This window comes from Schistocerca americana, unplaced genomic scaffold (assembly GCF_021461395.2).
Source record: "Schistocerca americana isolate TAMUIC-IGC-003095 unplaced genomic scaffold, iqSchAmer2.1 HiC_scaffold_31, whole genome shotgun sequence".
NCBI classification, from domain to species: Eukaryota; Metazoa; Arthropoda; class Insecta; order Orthoptera; family Acrididae; genus Schistocerca; species Schistocerca americana.
The window spans coordinates 3,381,803-3,398,413 of NW_025726027.1; the positions used below are offsets into that span (position 1 = coordinate 3,381,803).

Below are 16,611 nucleotides of genomic sequence, written 5' to 3' on the forward strand. Positions count from 1 at the left end.
GCCGGAACTTCCAGCAGTTTCTCCATATATAAATGTACAAAATAGCTGAGTGCGTCAGTAGATACTACACCATGGACAAATTCGCACGCTTGGCGGATGCTCAATCTGAGAGATTAGGTGTGCATATAATGCTCACGTGTATACCGATATGAAATTTAAGAATCTTGAGGCAAGACTCGGTAAGCTTGCAAGGGAATTAATGGACACTCAAACTTCTTGCACTTAACCAAAATTGGCTAGAGAATAGATTTAGCGCAATTGGAGAGAAGATAGAAGCTGAGGTGGTTGTTATTGAAGGAGGAGGTGTAGGGAAGAACAAGAATGACAAAGCATATATAAAACCACGCGATATGAGCAGCTCTCATTAGTATGCTCCGAGATGTCGACAAAGCATAAAGTCATTCAGCCACGCAAAGCAGCTCCAGAGAAATTACGTTAGCTGAGGATGGGGCATATGGGTTGCGAGCAAACATTACGAGAAACTTTTAAACCTGTTACCGAATCTATCAGTAAGATGGCTTAGCGTGATAATGATTCAATCGCAGAATTCACCAACCAGTATTGAGCGGGTAAGACAGAACATTTGGTGTCAGTGGGGAGAGACCGTACATGCTAGGCTCAAACTGTAAGTTTATATGATAGCACGAAACGCATCGGGGATACAGAGTTTAAAAGAACACCTGGCTTAATGAATCTTATCTTCCTAAGGCCCTCAAAAACTTGAAATACTCTACCAATAATCGCAAAGTATATGGTGAAATACTGCAATTGACTGAGCTGTATAAAATTCCTGACAGAAGACTGAGAAACCTGCAAAACTCTAAATACAGAGCCATTATACAACCTTTACTGAATGAGCATCCTAAAAGCATTGGTGAAGGTGTAGACTTTCAGCATAAAGGCGTGAGCAATCAACTCCTGCAGTATATATATTACAATGAGCCGGATGAACTAATAGACTTCGACTGTTGATGGCTTCGGCTGCTGCAGGTAGTACAGCTGATTCGAACGAGGTTCTTTCGATAATCTCTGAGCTTTGAGAGAGAGGTATTATTTAATAAGTATGGAGACGGTAGTTCGAGAATTGCACAAGCCACCACGCGAAACATATCCTCTGAGGCATGTTATGATTAAGCGGCTGGATGACTTGTGGCAGGCCAATCTTGTAGACATAAGTCAATATTCACTTGAGAATAATGGATTCAAATACATTTTAATGGTTATTGATACATACTCTAAATTCGCATGGGCATTACCTGTCAAAACTAAAACCGGTAGAGATGTTGCTGTAGTGTTTGAGCGTTTGCTGCAGACAGGATCAAATCGATGCCCAGACAATCTTGAAACCGATCTTGGTGGTGAGTTTTACAATGAATATTTCAAGACTGTGATGGAGCGGTACGGGATACACGACTACTCGACGTTTACCCACCTGAAAGCTAGCTTCGTGGACAGTTTGAACAGAATGGTCAAAGCTCAAATGTGAATACCTTTTAATCTTCGCGGTTCTTACAAGTGGCTAGACATCATCCCACAAATAATTGCGCGGTATAATAGAACCAAACATAGTACAATAAAAATGAGACCGACCGATGTTCGGTATAATTCACTCATGGACAAAGTATATTTCCACATTAAATGCTGGACCCACGCAAAAAGAAGTTCAATGTAGGCGACTTAGTACATATTTCAAAATACAAGACAGCGTTCGAGAAATCGTACTTACCAAACTGGTGAGCGGAGATATTCACAGTATCCAAAGTGCACAGAACGAACCCTAGGACATATCTTAAAGGATGGCAAGGGTGAAGAAATGGCTGGATGCTTTTACACAGAAGAATTGCAGAAGAGTTCTGAAGCAGATGTATTTCTCATCGAACGCGTGATAAGACGTCGCGGGAATAGAGCGCTAGTTAAATGGTTAGTATTTCCATCATCAGAAAACAGTTCGATTGACGCTGACGAGTTAGTGTATAACAGGGAGCGTAGACCTCTGTCTCCTCGGTAGTGTACCATACATGATAGGCAGCACACCATAATATGAGGTGGAGGTGGAATTTTTGAAAAATTGCCTTTTGAATTGCACATTCCGGGGTACAACTTCTGTGGGCCTGAGACAAAGCTTCAGAAACGCCTGGCACGCGGTGGTAGCGGTATTAACCTACTAGACGAAGTCTACCTTGAACACGACCTCGCATTAGCTGCAAATAAAGATCTCCCAGCACGCCACGTTGCCGACCGAATATTAGCCGATAGAGCTAAGCAAATAAAGCGAAGAAAAGATCTCCGAATAGGTCAGCGCGTTGATGCATTCGTAGTTGATAAAACTATGCATGGAAAAATTAAGTTCGACATGCAGATGATGAGTTGCAAACAAAATATGAATGCAGCGCGAACAACTGTTGGGGCGAAGAAGAACGAACCAGGCACTTTGAAAAACTGTATTCTCACTTCGATGTGTGCAGCTAAACGTGTGTTGAAGGGGGGGGGGGGGGTGGGGGGGGGGGCGAAGGGGAAAGCGAAGGAGAGGAAGACGACGACTGCAATTAAACCACCTAGAGTCCTACCACTACCAAACACATCAGGTGGAATTATTCCGTTCCTCGTTCCAGACCTTTGCAGCTCTGGCGGCGGTAGGTTCACTTACAGGTGGAGCTGCAGCTGTAGCCAAAACGTCAAAAACACACAGAATGCACAGGCGCATCTAGAGGAAGCCAGAAGACATAATCTGGCCACGGAAGCAGCAGCTATCGGTAAGGGTCTCTACTGGAAACCATACAGAAAAGGACTAGGTATCTTCATAAATAAAAAAAAGTTCGTTAGTTATCCTACCTGATCGAACGCTCACGAATAAAGGTATCATTAATATTGTTAAAGAGAAACTTCACATACCTGGATTCCGTTGCGTCTTTATGCGGGATACATTACCGAAGAGTATGTGGCGGACTAATGAGTGCGGAATTGTAAATTTAGATGTTGCTGGGGGTCCAGGGATCCATTGGGAGGCGTATGTCAAGAAAAGTATAAATACAGTACAATATTTCGATTCATTTGGGGATTTACAACCGCCTGAAGATTCACAACGCTACTTCACCAGCAAAAGTTGTGTTTCCTACAATTTACGGCGATGTCAGGACTAACACATACCTGTGCGGGCATCTCCGCATTATGTTCCTCATCACAGCCATGGCAAATTAGCCTTCGCCTGCATCAGCGAACTTCTGGAATGCGCGCTATATTTAGACAGAACGGTGAGAAGTCGAATGCGCGCTTTCTCCTCTCCTTGTCAGAGCCGGTGTGCGAACATCCACACATATGAAAGAGCCATAACTGAACGCACGCCCATCATTTGAGGTTTAGATGCAATGCCATACACACTGACTTTAAAAGAGCGAGTATCAGCATTACGTGCAAATTACTTTCCGCCGATTTAAGTGCAGGGGACTGGAGTATTGCCCTGATTCGTCTGGAGGCGTATAACAGCATTCCAAATATCACGAAGAGCATCTGGAAATTGACGGTTGGAAGGAGATTCTACAAATACAACTTGGTGCCTACGATATTGATGATTTAAACGAAGTCTTAAAACAGTAAGGAAAAGGTATTGACTGCGGGCAAACATTAATATCCTTAAATCAAATACGTGCAGAGAGTGCTACGATCGACTTTAGACCGAGATTCAATAGGTCCACTGCTAGGTTTTGCAAATGATCGTGTTTTGTTGTGGGACGCCAGTAAATTTTATGCATCGGATCAAGCTGTAGATGTACTACCAGTCAGCACAATCCACGTTGAGTGCAATATTGCCACAAACTCATACCTCAACGATAAGTTGATTCATCCCTACAGTCGGTACTGGGTACAAAATAGTTCAAGCCCCCACAAACTATATATCTTCGAGTAACAGTTAAAAACATTGGATTACCTAGAACTGCGTATTGTTGACTAGAGTAATCAGCTTCTTACCTTTCGAGGAGAAGAGATCATTGTACGCTTGCACAAATATTGAAAGTATCACAACACATGGTGCAGAGTTGTGGTAACTAACCCTGAAGCAGAAAGATCGCCTGCTGGCTGTCGAGATGGATTTCTGGAGACGAAGTTGTGGATACTCCAGACTTGACCATATTAGAAATGATACGATCAGAGAGGTTATGAATGTCAAAAGCACAATCCTAGACTACATAGAAAGGAAGCGCCTACTGTGGTATGGTCACTTACAGCGTATTCCAGACAAGATGGCAAAAACGGGTATGGTAATGGACTCCACATCAAAGAAGGCGGCGCGGTAGACCTGCGAGATGTAGGAAAGACGACGTCAACGAAGCAATGGGTGCGAGAGGTCTTAATGAAGGAGACTAGATACACCGTGAACGATGGAGATTGGGATACGAGAGGGGGCGGCAGCCGTAGAAACCTTTTTCATGACTGCAGCGCCCACAGACCGTTCGGCTACTCCCCAGCAACGATTCCAATTTTATATAAAAGTTTCGTACTACTACTACCGATCTCATGCTTGGGAAGCTGGAGCGTATGAATGAAATGTGAAACTACTTCCGAACATAAAGCTTTTTGCTTGTAGTAAGCCTGACAAGCATTTGATATTGGTACTTCGTGAATTATATTTTCTCGTGTTATAAAAATGACCATTTGTGCCAAAACTGTCTCGTTTATTTGGTGTTTGTTACAATAGCTACAATATTAGACAGGCCTATTTTGTTTTATCTAGCAGACAGTGACAAAAACACGTAATCAGATTGAGAAATCACACAAGTCTTTGGTACTGTTTGTATTAACGGCTTTTTCAGTATTAGACAAAGAATTTCTTTTTTCATGTAGCAAAACATTTGACGATCTTTAAGTAAGATTCTTTCCCAGAAAGGAAACAAAGTTAGAGAGAAAAAAATGCTACGTTTAAAGACTGAAGAAATGTGTACTGTCTTGCTTGTCTCTTCTACTGGTTTCATGTATCCTATTTTTAATTTTATCTCACAAAAAAAGCGAGTTATTAGCTATAGGCAATAAAGAATGCAAATCTTCTGAAGAGTTCTTGTTCTCCCGGTTACAAAATATCCCATCCAATATTGATTGCGATTTTTTTTTCTGATGCACATAGTCTCAGTTATAGTGGGAAGGATGATAATCTTCACGTGACCGACGTTTACGTTCAGTGATTTTGCTGTTTTCTCTTCGTTTATTGCTCTCACGTCAAGTGAAAACAAAATGGATTTCTGTGGTTGGGAGCTATCAAGTGAATTAAATTAAAATACATTGACATGAGTACGGAAGGCTAAAATATGTTATTAGTTTCAGATTTTATGTTATTTCCACCTTTCTGACAGTCAAGCATCAATAGCCTTACAGAACAATCAAGTTATTTTTGTCGTTTTGCTAAGGAGATTTGGCTTTTATTAATCTTTTCCGCTGAGGCAGTCAATTTATTTGAAACGAACTGTTTAATTCCACACTACTGGCTGGTTTCAACTGTTTGCTGCATTTCAAAAGTGCATGTTTTCACCTTCTAGCACGTATGAAATTATTTTATAATGAAGAACCAAAGATGAAATAATACATTACTGGTACTCCAAGAAAATTTACATTCGAATCTGGACATACGAATGTGCACTTCAAGCCGAATTACGCGTTTTAGTGTGGTTCACGAAATTCCGATGCTCTTTGCGTATCCTCTGATTTCTTTCTTTTATGACAATGTAAGATCTTTTAATGTCTTACACCTACGAACATACGAGCTTCCAGAATCCTAGTAGCTGCGCAAGCGCGGTGACGCCTGTTATCTGGCGCCTGTTATCTGGCGCTGGCTACTGAGACTAACCTATTTCTAACAGGTCGCGGGAAAATATTGCGAATGGTTATTTGAAAAGCGTTAGTTTCAAAGTAAATTTTCTTTTATGTAAGATGAACTATGTGCGAGAATTTACGATGAATTCCTTAAATCACAGAGCGTTTGACTCATTTAAAAATCAAGTCTGGTACGAACATTTAGAAAAATTTCGAGCTCAGAAGATCAGTCATGTCCTTGTTAAAAATTTTACTGGCACATTTGTGGGATGTGTCTAAGTGTAACGTGCGCAAAAAAGATCAACATGATACGTGAAAGCTTAGCTTCTCTTGCAGCTTATTAATCTTAGAGACCAAGATTATATGTGAAAACTCTGCTTTTCTTGTAGTAACAATATGTATATTAATTTAAACCATTAACGTTTCCTATCTGTGTGCACGCACTACTTAACGGTGGTATTGCTATCACGTGTCCTATGCTCGAATATTCGATGTCATCGGCTGGCGAGATCACGTGACATGAGCTATGACTGGCTACAAAAGCGCATTGCAAGCTTGATTTCAATGCTTCAGAAAGTGACATGCGGAATTTAAGTTTACACTTCCGTAACACGAAAATATGCAGCATACACGTTTCCAATTTTTTTTTTTTTTACTGAATGTGGTTTTCTAAAGAGCCGAGAAGTACTACACTGATGTATAAAACCATAACCATTCAAGGGATTGATAAATTTTACAGTTTCGAGGAAAAGTACCCTGTCACTTAACAGGGAAAAAGTGTATTTTCACCCGGGAGAAAGTGTAATTTTAACCGAGAAATCCGGGAATTTTTTCTTGTCCTCTTATACACCCTGTATTTACTACTGTCAGCTTAACGTCCGGGAATTCGGTTATTAATAGAACGTTATTCACAAGAGACAAATCTGTGCTTACGTAATGTGCTGTGTCAAATAATGCACTTTTTATACCAGGGCCGGCCAAACGCTGCACAATGTGCAGACGTGCGGAAGTGCTGCACATGTGCGCACATGTGCGACAGTGGCATCTGTTATTAGACATGTGTCCTAAATGAACGGAGGGGGCTCCACTTCCGTGTTTATGTGGTACAAGCAAGAGCGCAACATTCCCAGTCTCGTTTACCCCTGGTAACCGTAACCTTAACCTTAACAGAGAAGTACTGAGAAATGGCAAATACTGTGAAAAATTAAATGACGGGAGATCTATGTTCTCAGTCGTTTAAAAATGACTGGGAACTGCAATTCTTTTTTGTAGCCGTTGGTGAAAACTCAGTGTATGCTGTGCCGCCGAATAATAAGCGGCTAGTGTAAGTTTTCAATTGAAAGACACTACAATACATATCACAAAGACGAGTGTAGTGTACTCAACAGTGAAGAACGGCAAGCAAAATTAAATGTGCTTAAGAAAATGGATGAGACACATCAACTCGGTTATCATTTCTCATGACCAGTGATAAACGTGTTTGGATTTATTCCTTTCATAATTAAAAATTATTGTTTACTAACTGTGCATCATTGCCTCATTCTGTTCCATGTTACATTATTGTCAGGAAAGTTGGTCATTAAAGCGATTCTTCCAATGTATACTTACATTTAGGTTTTTTTTTTTTTTAATGCGTGAAGGGCTACGCTCAGCTGAAGTCGATAAAACATAACATTCATCTAATTGTCGGTTATTATGCAGATTTCAGACGTAACTGATGAAAGATATACCAATAATGGTATTGAAATAACAGGTGATCATCGAGAGGTCTGCTGTTATTCTGTTCAGAGGTCAGTGAGACAAATTATGTGGGTGTAACTGAGGGCACCGAGAATTAGTTATAGGAAACTTTGCATTAGTTTAATGTTATCTTAAATCATGAATAAGGTTCTTGGGAGTCTAAGTACTCTCTTTCTTAAATACTAGATCAAAAGCATTACGCGTATTTACGTGCCGTCAGTCAAGTTGCCTTAATAAAAATCCGCGGTTGTTAACTGTATTACTTGTCTTACTGAGTTAAACTGTTAACATAAAAGTAGACGTCTCAATGAGTAGATTGTGACAGTATTTTAAATGTTTAATACGCTAAACACCTTCCCATGGTTGGCCTGCTAGCTGTGGAAAGAGCACTAGAATGCGCCGGTACAGAGTATCCCAGCAAGTGGATAAAGCGACATCTGTGCGTAGAAACATGCACTACATGAACGCTGACTGCTGCGGCGTGCACGCTGTGACCCGAAAGTTGCACATGTGCAGGAGCACCGCACGCGTGCAGAATTTATGGCCGGCCCTGTTTTATACCAATCAGTCCACGCATATCAACTGTCGTAGACAATTTTTTATTAATAACTTAATAACAGAAGATCTTGTACGGTTTCACACTGCAAGAAGCCTCTTCTTTGACATGCACACTTACAGTAGAAATATTTGACGTAACATCTGAAACGCTGAGTTCTCGATAATTTGCAACTTGATGAATTAATTCTTAGCCTATTTCTTTGGAACTGTCATCAGAAACGCCTCTCACCTCTAAAACGTGTCACCTCTTTAGCACACATTGCAACAAACTTCGTTGTTTTTTTATTACAACCTACATTCCTGAAGGAGATGTCAGTGTGGAGTTTCATACAACTGTATTTCTTTAAATGAGTTGCTCGCGACTGGAAAAACAGAAACGTTGGTCAGCTTACGCGTGACATATGCTGTAGAATTTCTTTAGTTTACAACAAATATTTATTCCTTACTTCTCTTTTTGGACACTCCCGTTTCCTCTACGTTTACGCATTGGTTTCAGTTTTACTTGTTACTGCAAATACTTCCTCACTCTGCATGATTACAAATACACCACGAATGAGAATCCTGTGCTGGATGTAGTTGCGCAGGGATGAAGGTACGTTTAACGTTTTTGGAACTAACATTACGTATGACTTGGCCATGGCCTCTACGCTCGGCCACTGTTGACTGGTTCGGGCAGGCTGTCCAGGCAGTCTGTGCTCGATTACTCCGTCATGCAAAACTAGCCCGCCCGAACATCAACTGCTCTTCTACACAGTTTATTGACCGACCGACAAATTTCGTAACAGTCTACACAACGCACGTCCCGACCGACTTCATTTCAGGGCCGCCCTGCTCCTAGAGCTGGTTATGACGTTCTGTTCTACGCGATACCGCTTAGAAGGGAACCTCCCCATCGCACCCCCCTCAGATCTAGTTATAAGTTGGCACAGTGGATAGGCCTTGAAACACTGAACACAGATCACTCGAGAAACAGGAAGAAGTTGTATGGAACTATGAAAAAAATAAGCAAAATATACAAACTGACTAGTCCATCCGCAAAATAGGCAACATAAATGATAGTGTACGCTCAGGATCGTTGTGTTCCAGTTGTTAGCGTGTGCTGCTGCGGCACAAAAGGTTCTTGGTTCAAGTCTTCCCTTGAAGGAAAATTTTACTTTTTCACAAAGTTATGATCTGTCCGTTCGTTCATTGACGTTTCTGTTCACTGCAATAAGTTTAGTGTGCCCCTCCAATGGGAACCGAAAACATTTGATCGCAAGGTCATAGGTCAACCGATTCCTCCACAGGAAAACACGTCTGATATATTCTATACGACACTGGTGACGGCATGTGCGTCACATGACAGGAATATGTTGTCGACCCACCTAACTTTTACACTTGGCGAATGGGTAAAAAGATTCTTCTACCTTGCCCGATTTAGGTTTTCTTGTGGATGTGATAATCACTCCCAAAAAAAGTGATGAAAACATAAGAGTTTGTCACAAACTGCAACAAATGAATGCAACAGTTTCACAGTCGCTAAGTTTTCCCTGTGCTCTGTCAAAACATATGTTTTTAACGTTTTCAAATTTTTCCGTGTGTAGACAGTCAAATCCTGCATATGTCCAAGCAAATCTGAACATGTCCTGGAATTTTGTAGATCGAAGTTGATTTTGTGTGAGTGCCTGAACTGAAAATAAAAAAATTAACATATTCACTCTAGGCAAGTCTTCAACCAAGGCCCTGTCGTTTCGCAGCTGCTCACGCTAACCACGAGACCACGGCGCTCCTGAGCTCACACTATCCGTGATGCTGCCTATGTTACACATGGACTACTCAGTTTGTATATTATGCCTATTTTTTCCTAGTTCCACACAACTTCTTCCTGTTTTCTCCATTGATCTGTGTTCAGTTTTTCAAGGTCTATCCACTGAGCCAACTTATAACTAAATCTGAGGGGGGTGCGATGGGGAGGTTCCCTTGTTAGTATTCCACAGGAAAAGAATTGGGATTTGGCTTGGCTGTTCGAACTAACAAAGCCAGAAAAAGCCGTGATAAAGCTGTAGGTAAAGAAATGGCTATTGCAATGGACCAAATGCACCTACGCTTTGTTACTTACGGAGCAGAGACCCGAAGATTTTCGGAATTATTTAAGAATGGATGAAAAATGCTTTTCGGAGCTCCTGAACGTCGTCAAACGATAGCCACATACGATTTCTAGCCACTGGCAGAATTTACGAGGACCTCAGATTCAGCGCAGTTAATCCACAAAATTATTATCTAAAATGATTCTTGAAATCTGCAGGGTGATTCTTAGTTACTTGAGGAAATATTCGTGATAAAGCAGAAGCGAAACGAAAATTATATTCATGTAAACTTTATGAATTTATGTTCGTATGTAGTAATAATATCCCCTGTAATTTCAAGAAACTCCTTTCAGATTCGGACGACTGCAAATGGCGGCGGCGCATATTATAAATTCAGCAACATATTCATAAGAAGTGAAGCACTTAACAGTTGTTAGAAAAGAAAAGTACTTCACTTTGCTCTTCATAGCAGAACAGGCGACGATAGGTTGGATTTTTGTAACACTTCTAATAATGAACCAAGTGGATTTCATGAATGAAAGTCCGTGTACTGTCTATAATTCGGTTTTTAGTTCCTACTATCGATACGTATCTGAAACGAAATAAAAATCCAATCTGTCTCTATTTAACGTTATCTAACTTCATTTCCGGTGAGTATTGGAAATAAAACCGAGAAACAGACAGACGACTAACCATTATTCACAAAACTGTGTATGTTTTATTTTCTCTGTTTGCCACATGAAACTACTACAGATTTGTTAAAAATGAAAGAAGCACTTCATTGCTTACCCCTCTATTGCTATACTGCTCGCGCGGCACGTCCCACAGACATCTGAAGACTCGAAAACTTTCCAGAAACTCTGTCATAAAAATTTCGTCTGCCTCGCACACTACCGTGTTAGCCACATTCGGAGTGCGCTGAACCCCGCGCGTGGTGACTGAAAAGGAACTGTTGTGGGGCGGCTTGCAGGACAGACTACACAATTTGTACGGTGAATGGGGCCGCGGGGAGGCGGGTGCGGCTGTCTGCTAGTCTTACCTAACAAACCAACCGCAAAGAAAAATCGCTCTTTAGACCAACAAGCCTACAGGCGTACAGTTGGTCGGTCGGTCAACAAGCTACACACGCACAATTTATCGGTCGGTCGGTCGGTGAACTGGGCATGTGTAGGATAGGGTCCTTTACTGACAGTGGGACACTGATAGTAACTGAATAAGAGAAAGAGCTCGAAAATCTAGATTTCGCAGTAGCAGATTCCGATGTCTCCTAACAGGCTTCTGACTTCAGTGTTGAAGGGTTTCAATACTATATCTTACCAGGTATGTAGTATACCGAAGCAACATTACGACAGATCACTGGCAACACACTATGGGGAGTTACTGGCAATGCTTGAGGAAAGTTCGGTTGGGTGGCTGACCACGGTTTCTCTCGGAGGTTTGCTTGTAACCTCAGAATCGTTCCTTCAAACTACTATGAAATTATCGAGTGGGGTAACGCAGTGGTTAGCACACTGGACTCACATTCGGCAGGTTGACAGTGCAAACCTGCGTCCGGCCATTTAGGTATAGGATTTCCGTGATTTCCCTAAATTTCGTACTGAAAATGTCGGGATGGTTCCTGTGAAAGGGGACGGCCGGCTTCCTAGTCCACCCTTACATAGTCCGAGCTTGTGCTCGGTCTCTAATATCCGCATCTCGTGGTCGTGCGGTAGCGTTCTCGCTTCTCACGCCCGGGTTCCCGGGTTCGATTCCCGGCGGGGTCAGGGTTTTTCTCTGCCTCGTGATGACTGGGTGTTGTGTGATGTCCTTAGGTTAGTTAGGTTTAAGCAGTTCTAAGTTCTAGGGGACTGATGACCATAGATATTAAGTCCCATAGAGCTCAGAGCCATTTTTCGGTCTCTAATGGCCTCGCTGTCGACAGCACGTTAAACTCTAACCTACACCCCCCACCCCCCCCCCCCTACGAAATTGGAATTAATTTGGTCCAGATATAGGGAACCACAATTTGTCCACGAAATTGGTGTCACTAAGAACCTGTGCTCCGTACTTTGGGAACAATTGTCCACTTTTCAACCGGAAGTAATTAAAATTAGCACCAGAACGAAAAGATTTATGCAGCTGCGCTGGCTATCATCAAAGACCAGGCAAAGGAAACAGAGACAGCTCAGCGTCGGAAAGCAGGAAATACGGATTTGTCATCGGTTTAGGGTCTAAATGAACAATATTTGAGTATACAAGGCTCCTGCACTTACACACTAATTTATCGGATGACAGAATGACCAAATTGATCGCAGCCTACACACGTCCGAACCGACTGTACTCGGCGATTATAGTGCCGCCCTGTTGTTTGTTTTATCTTCAGTTCACTGCGTTTTTGTTCTAAGAGATCCGGCCTGGTTTTTCATAAAAAATAATAACGGGGTTTGCATTGGCTGTTTTAAAGGTAAGAAGGGAAAAATGCAGAAAGAAAGCTGTGGGCGAAGAAGTGGCCAATGCAAGGGAAGAAATACACCCATGTTCAGGCTGGGAGCTTATAATTTTCCTGATTATTTTAGAAGGGTGAATAATGCATTTCGAAGCTGCTGGACATCATAAAACGTTTGTTAAAGGAAAAATAATGCAGTCCTGAGAGAGGTGCTAAACTTCGAGGAGAGACTGTTAGCTGTATTACGATTTCTCACCACTGGCGGCGGACCTAAGATTCAGTACTCTCATACCGCTACAATTATTAACTAAAATTATTCGGGAAACGTGCAACGAGATTTATAGCTGACAGAGGTAATAAATCATGATAAAATAAAATAAATAAAACAAAAGACGATCACGAAAACGTTATTAATTTACTTACGGATGTAGTACAAAAGATGACCTGCAAATTTCAGAATCTCATTTCATATTTGAACAAGAAGGACTACACATGAGGGCGGCGCGCATCATCTAGTAAATACATCTGCTACATCTACATCCGTACAGATACATAAGAAATAAAACATTTTGTGACTGTTAAAATTGTTTGGTTGGGTTGGGTTGTTTGGGGGAAGAGACCAAACAGCGAAGTCATCGGTCTCATCGGATTAGCGAAGGACGGGGAAGGAAGTCGGCCGTGCCCTTTCAAAGGAACCATCCCGGAATTTGCCTGGAGCGATTTAGTGAAATCACGGAAAACCTAAATCAGGATGGCCGGACGTGGGATTGAACCGTCGTCCTCCCGAATGCGAGTCCAGTGTGCTAACCCCTGCGCTTGGCGTTAGAATTGTAATAAATAAATAAATAAAAATGAAAGATCCCACACTTTGGACTTCAGGGAAATTAAAATGTAAAAACAGAAATAAAGAAGATAGACAGGCTTAATCACGTGTTGCACATAGAGAAACCACTATGGATTCGTTAGAAAATGAAAAAAGTGCATCATTTCTTGCATCTCTATTGTTATACTCCTCGCACGATGTGTCGCGAAAACATATGCAGTCTTTGAATTTCACTAAAAACTTTGTCCTTAAAGTTTCGTCCGCCTCGGACGTCGAAATGTATATTACAACAGTATTTAATTCCGAGAGCTTTGTCAGAACAGGAGTTTTACTCATGCGATTGGCACGATCGTGCTACACACGACACAATTTCTTGGTTCGGTTGTCGACTGGTCGGTCGCGCCCGACATCCCGACAATAAAAGTTCGTCGGTCGGTCAGTCAAAACACCGACACACTGCCAATTTGTCAGACGGTCAGTTGGTGGGGCGCCACAAGAGGCGCTGTTATCGAGTCACGTGATCTGCCTGACAGCTGCAACGGATGACACGAACAGCTGAGGGTTATTCGTCTTACTTGATTAGAGAAGTAGAGATCGAAGTATTACGGCGTTGTTTTGTTGTTGAGAGGAGTTTTGTTGTTGAGAGGAGTTTTGTTGTTGAGAGGAGTTTTGTTGTTGAGAGGAGTTTTGTTGTTGAGAGGAGTTTTGTTGTTGAGAGGAGTTTTGTTGTTGTTGCTGCGGTTGTTTTGAGTTTTGTTGCTGTTGTCTTGAGTTTTGTTGTTACTGTTTTGAGTTTTGTTACTGCTGTTGTTTGGGGGAGAGTTTTTGTTGTTTGACAGGAAGGAGAGTTTTTATTGTTTGGAAGGGAGGAGAGTTGTTGCTGTTTGCGAGAGGAGGAGAGGTTTTGCTGTTTGCGTGCGAGAGGTGGAGAGTTTTGGCTATTTGCGTGCGAGAGGTGGAGAGTTTTGGCTATTTGCGTGCGAGAGGAGGAGAGTGTTTGGTGTTTGCGTGCGAGAGGAGGAGAGTGTTTGGTGTTTGCGTGCGAGAGGAGGAGAGTGTTTGGTGTTTGCGTGCGAGAGGAGGAGAGTGTTTGGTGTTTGCGTGCGAGAGGAGGAGAGTGTTTGGTGTTTGCGTGCGAGAGGAGGAGAGTGTTTGGTGTTTGCGTGCGAGAGGAGGAGAGTGTTTGGTGTTTGCGTGCGAGAGGAGGAGAGTGTTTGGTGTTTGCGTGCGAGAGGAGGAGAGTTTTTGGTGTTTGCGTGCGAGAGGAGGAGAGTTTTTGGTGTTTGCGTGCGAGAGGAGGAGAGTTTTTGGTGTTTGCGTGCGAGAGGAGGAGAGTTTTTGGTGTTTGCGTGCGAGAGGAGGAGAGTTTTTGGTGTTTGCGTGCGAGAGGAGGAGAGTTTTTGGTGTTTGCGTGCGAGAGGAGGAGAGTTTTTGGTGTTTGCGTGCGAGAGGAGGAGAGTTTTTGGTGTTTGCGTGCGAGAGGAGGAGAGTTTTTGGTGTTTGCGTGCGAGAGGAGGAGAGTTTTTGGTGTTTGCGTGCGAGAGGAGGAGAGTTTTTGGTGTTTGCGAGAGGGGACGACTTTTGGATCAAGTTAACAGCCATGGTAAGTGAACTCTGATATTTCTTGTAAATTGTATTTTGCAGGGACGTTAAGTTTTAAGAAAATGACAGTGTTCCTGTTTTAGTTGATGTTCTTGTAAACATGTTATGCAGGTAAAAATAAAAATGGCCGAAATTAAGGTATCTTTCACTCATTGAACCGGCCCTCTGATACAACTTGTCTAATAGCTTGCTCATTGTGAATATTTTTTTTACAGTAAACATCAGACATATTACATTATTATATTGCCTGTTTCGACTCAATAGATGGTTGATTTTTGTCAGCAGTGGCTGCGCTGTTTATTTTTGCATTACAGGTTTTCCTTCCATCATATGACTTCAGATTTCGTATCCATCCAACTCGAAAAGCTCTGGGTGAAGGGTGTTCGACCAATAACGGACGATTCTTTCCATTAATTTAGGAAGTTTTCTTGTTGGTATTTGGCAGTTGTTAGTGGTTGGTAGGTGTCGACATCAGTTTACCATTATTGGTTGGTCATATTTTTTGTACTATGTCTGGAGAGTTTTCGTTTGTTGTACTGTGGACTTCGTGTTAGATATGGTATGTGAAGGTTTACGTAATGGGTTTTTACGATTTCAATGTGTTTGTTTTCGTCACTATGGGCTTTCTTTTTTCTGCTATAATGACCAAGTGAAATGTGCGGTATCAGTTTTCAGAGATGTGTGTGAGTATCTGGTATGGAGGGTTTCGTTCAAGCAATACAGGTCAAGCGAAGTTACAATGCCACGGGTTTTGGTTTTGCGTATTTGGATTGTTCTTACTGTGCAGAACTTCGTGTGCTAAATTTTTTGGTTAATATTGGTCTGGAAAGGTGTTATTATTCTCAGTCAGAGAGAGAGAGAGAGAGAGAGAGAGATAGAGAGAGAGAGAGAGAGAGAGAGAGAGAGAGAGAGAGAGTGAGAAGGGGGGGGGGGGGGAGCGGCAATACCACGCTTTACCTAGACGAAACACCAAAGTTACAGGGCCTCCGTGTAATACGAGATCTTCAATATTTTCTAGCTGTATTCGCGCAGACTAAAACAAAATGAATAGAGCATTTTTGTAGCGTATGTAATGCAGTTCAATGTTTTAACGGTACGCATTTGTAATAGTAGTCTGTTCTCGAGTTGTTACAGAAACGCGTACAAAAGTGGTCTCCAACTACACTAACTTCCTCACACTCTATCCTCCCCCACCGCTTTTCCTCCTATCAGAATTCTTAGTATGTTGCTCACGGCGCTCCCTTTTACCACTGCTTGAAAATTTGAGACTAAACGAATTATTTCCATTTTCGACCGGCTCCGTGGACTATTTAATCATAATTATTAAGTTATGTACTTGATGTAAGCACTTCCATTAAATTTACGAAGGTTTATAGAATTTCTTGGTGTTGTTCTGCAATACAATTGTTCAGTAATAATTAAATATGGCGATTAATAACACAGTGGTTGTGCAAGGAGTGTTAAAATTTGTTACGTAAAGGGTGCTTTAATCTGTCTGGTCGATATTTCTTCGTTCTCTCGGATGTTTTCTTTCTTCTTACGAGACGACTCTTCCTGTAGTTCTTCCCCTGATCTTCGTTTGGGGTCTCGTTTGCCTG

The 16,611-nt window shown here is 41.9% G+C and overlaps 1 protein-coding gene across 1 annotated transcript in view; it reads left to right on the forward strand.

The window, feature by feature from the left end:
- The window catches only part of LOC124579507 (vicilin-like seed storage protein At2g18540), a gene marked incomplete at its 5' end in the record, with an annotated part of 187,528 nt that overhangs the window by 27,483 nt on the left and 143,434 nt on the right, over positions 1-16,611 (forward strand). The gene's annotated exons all lie outside the window — the stretch shown is intronic.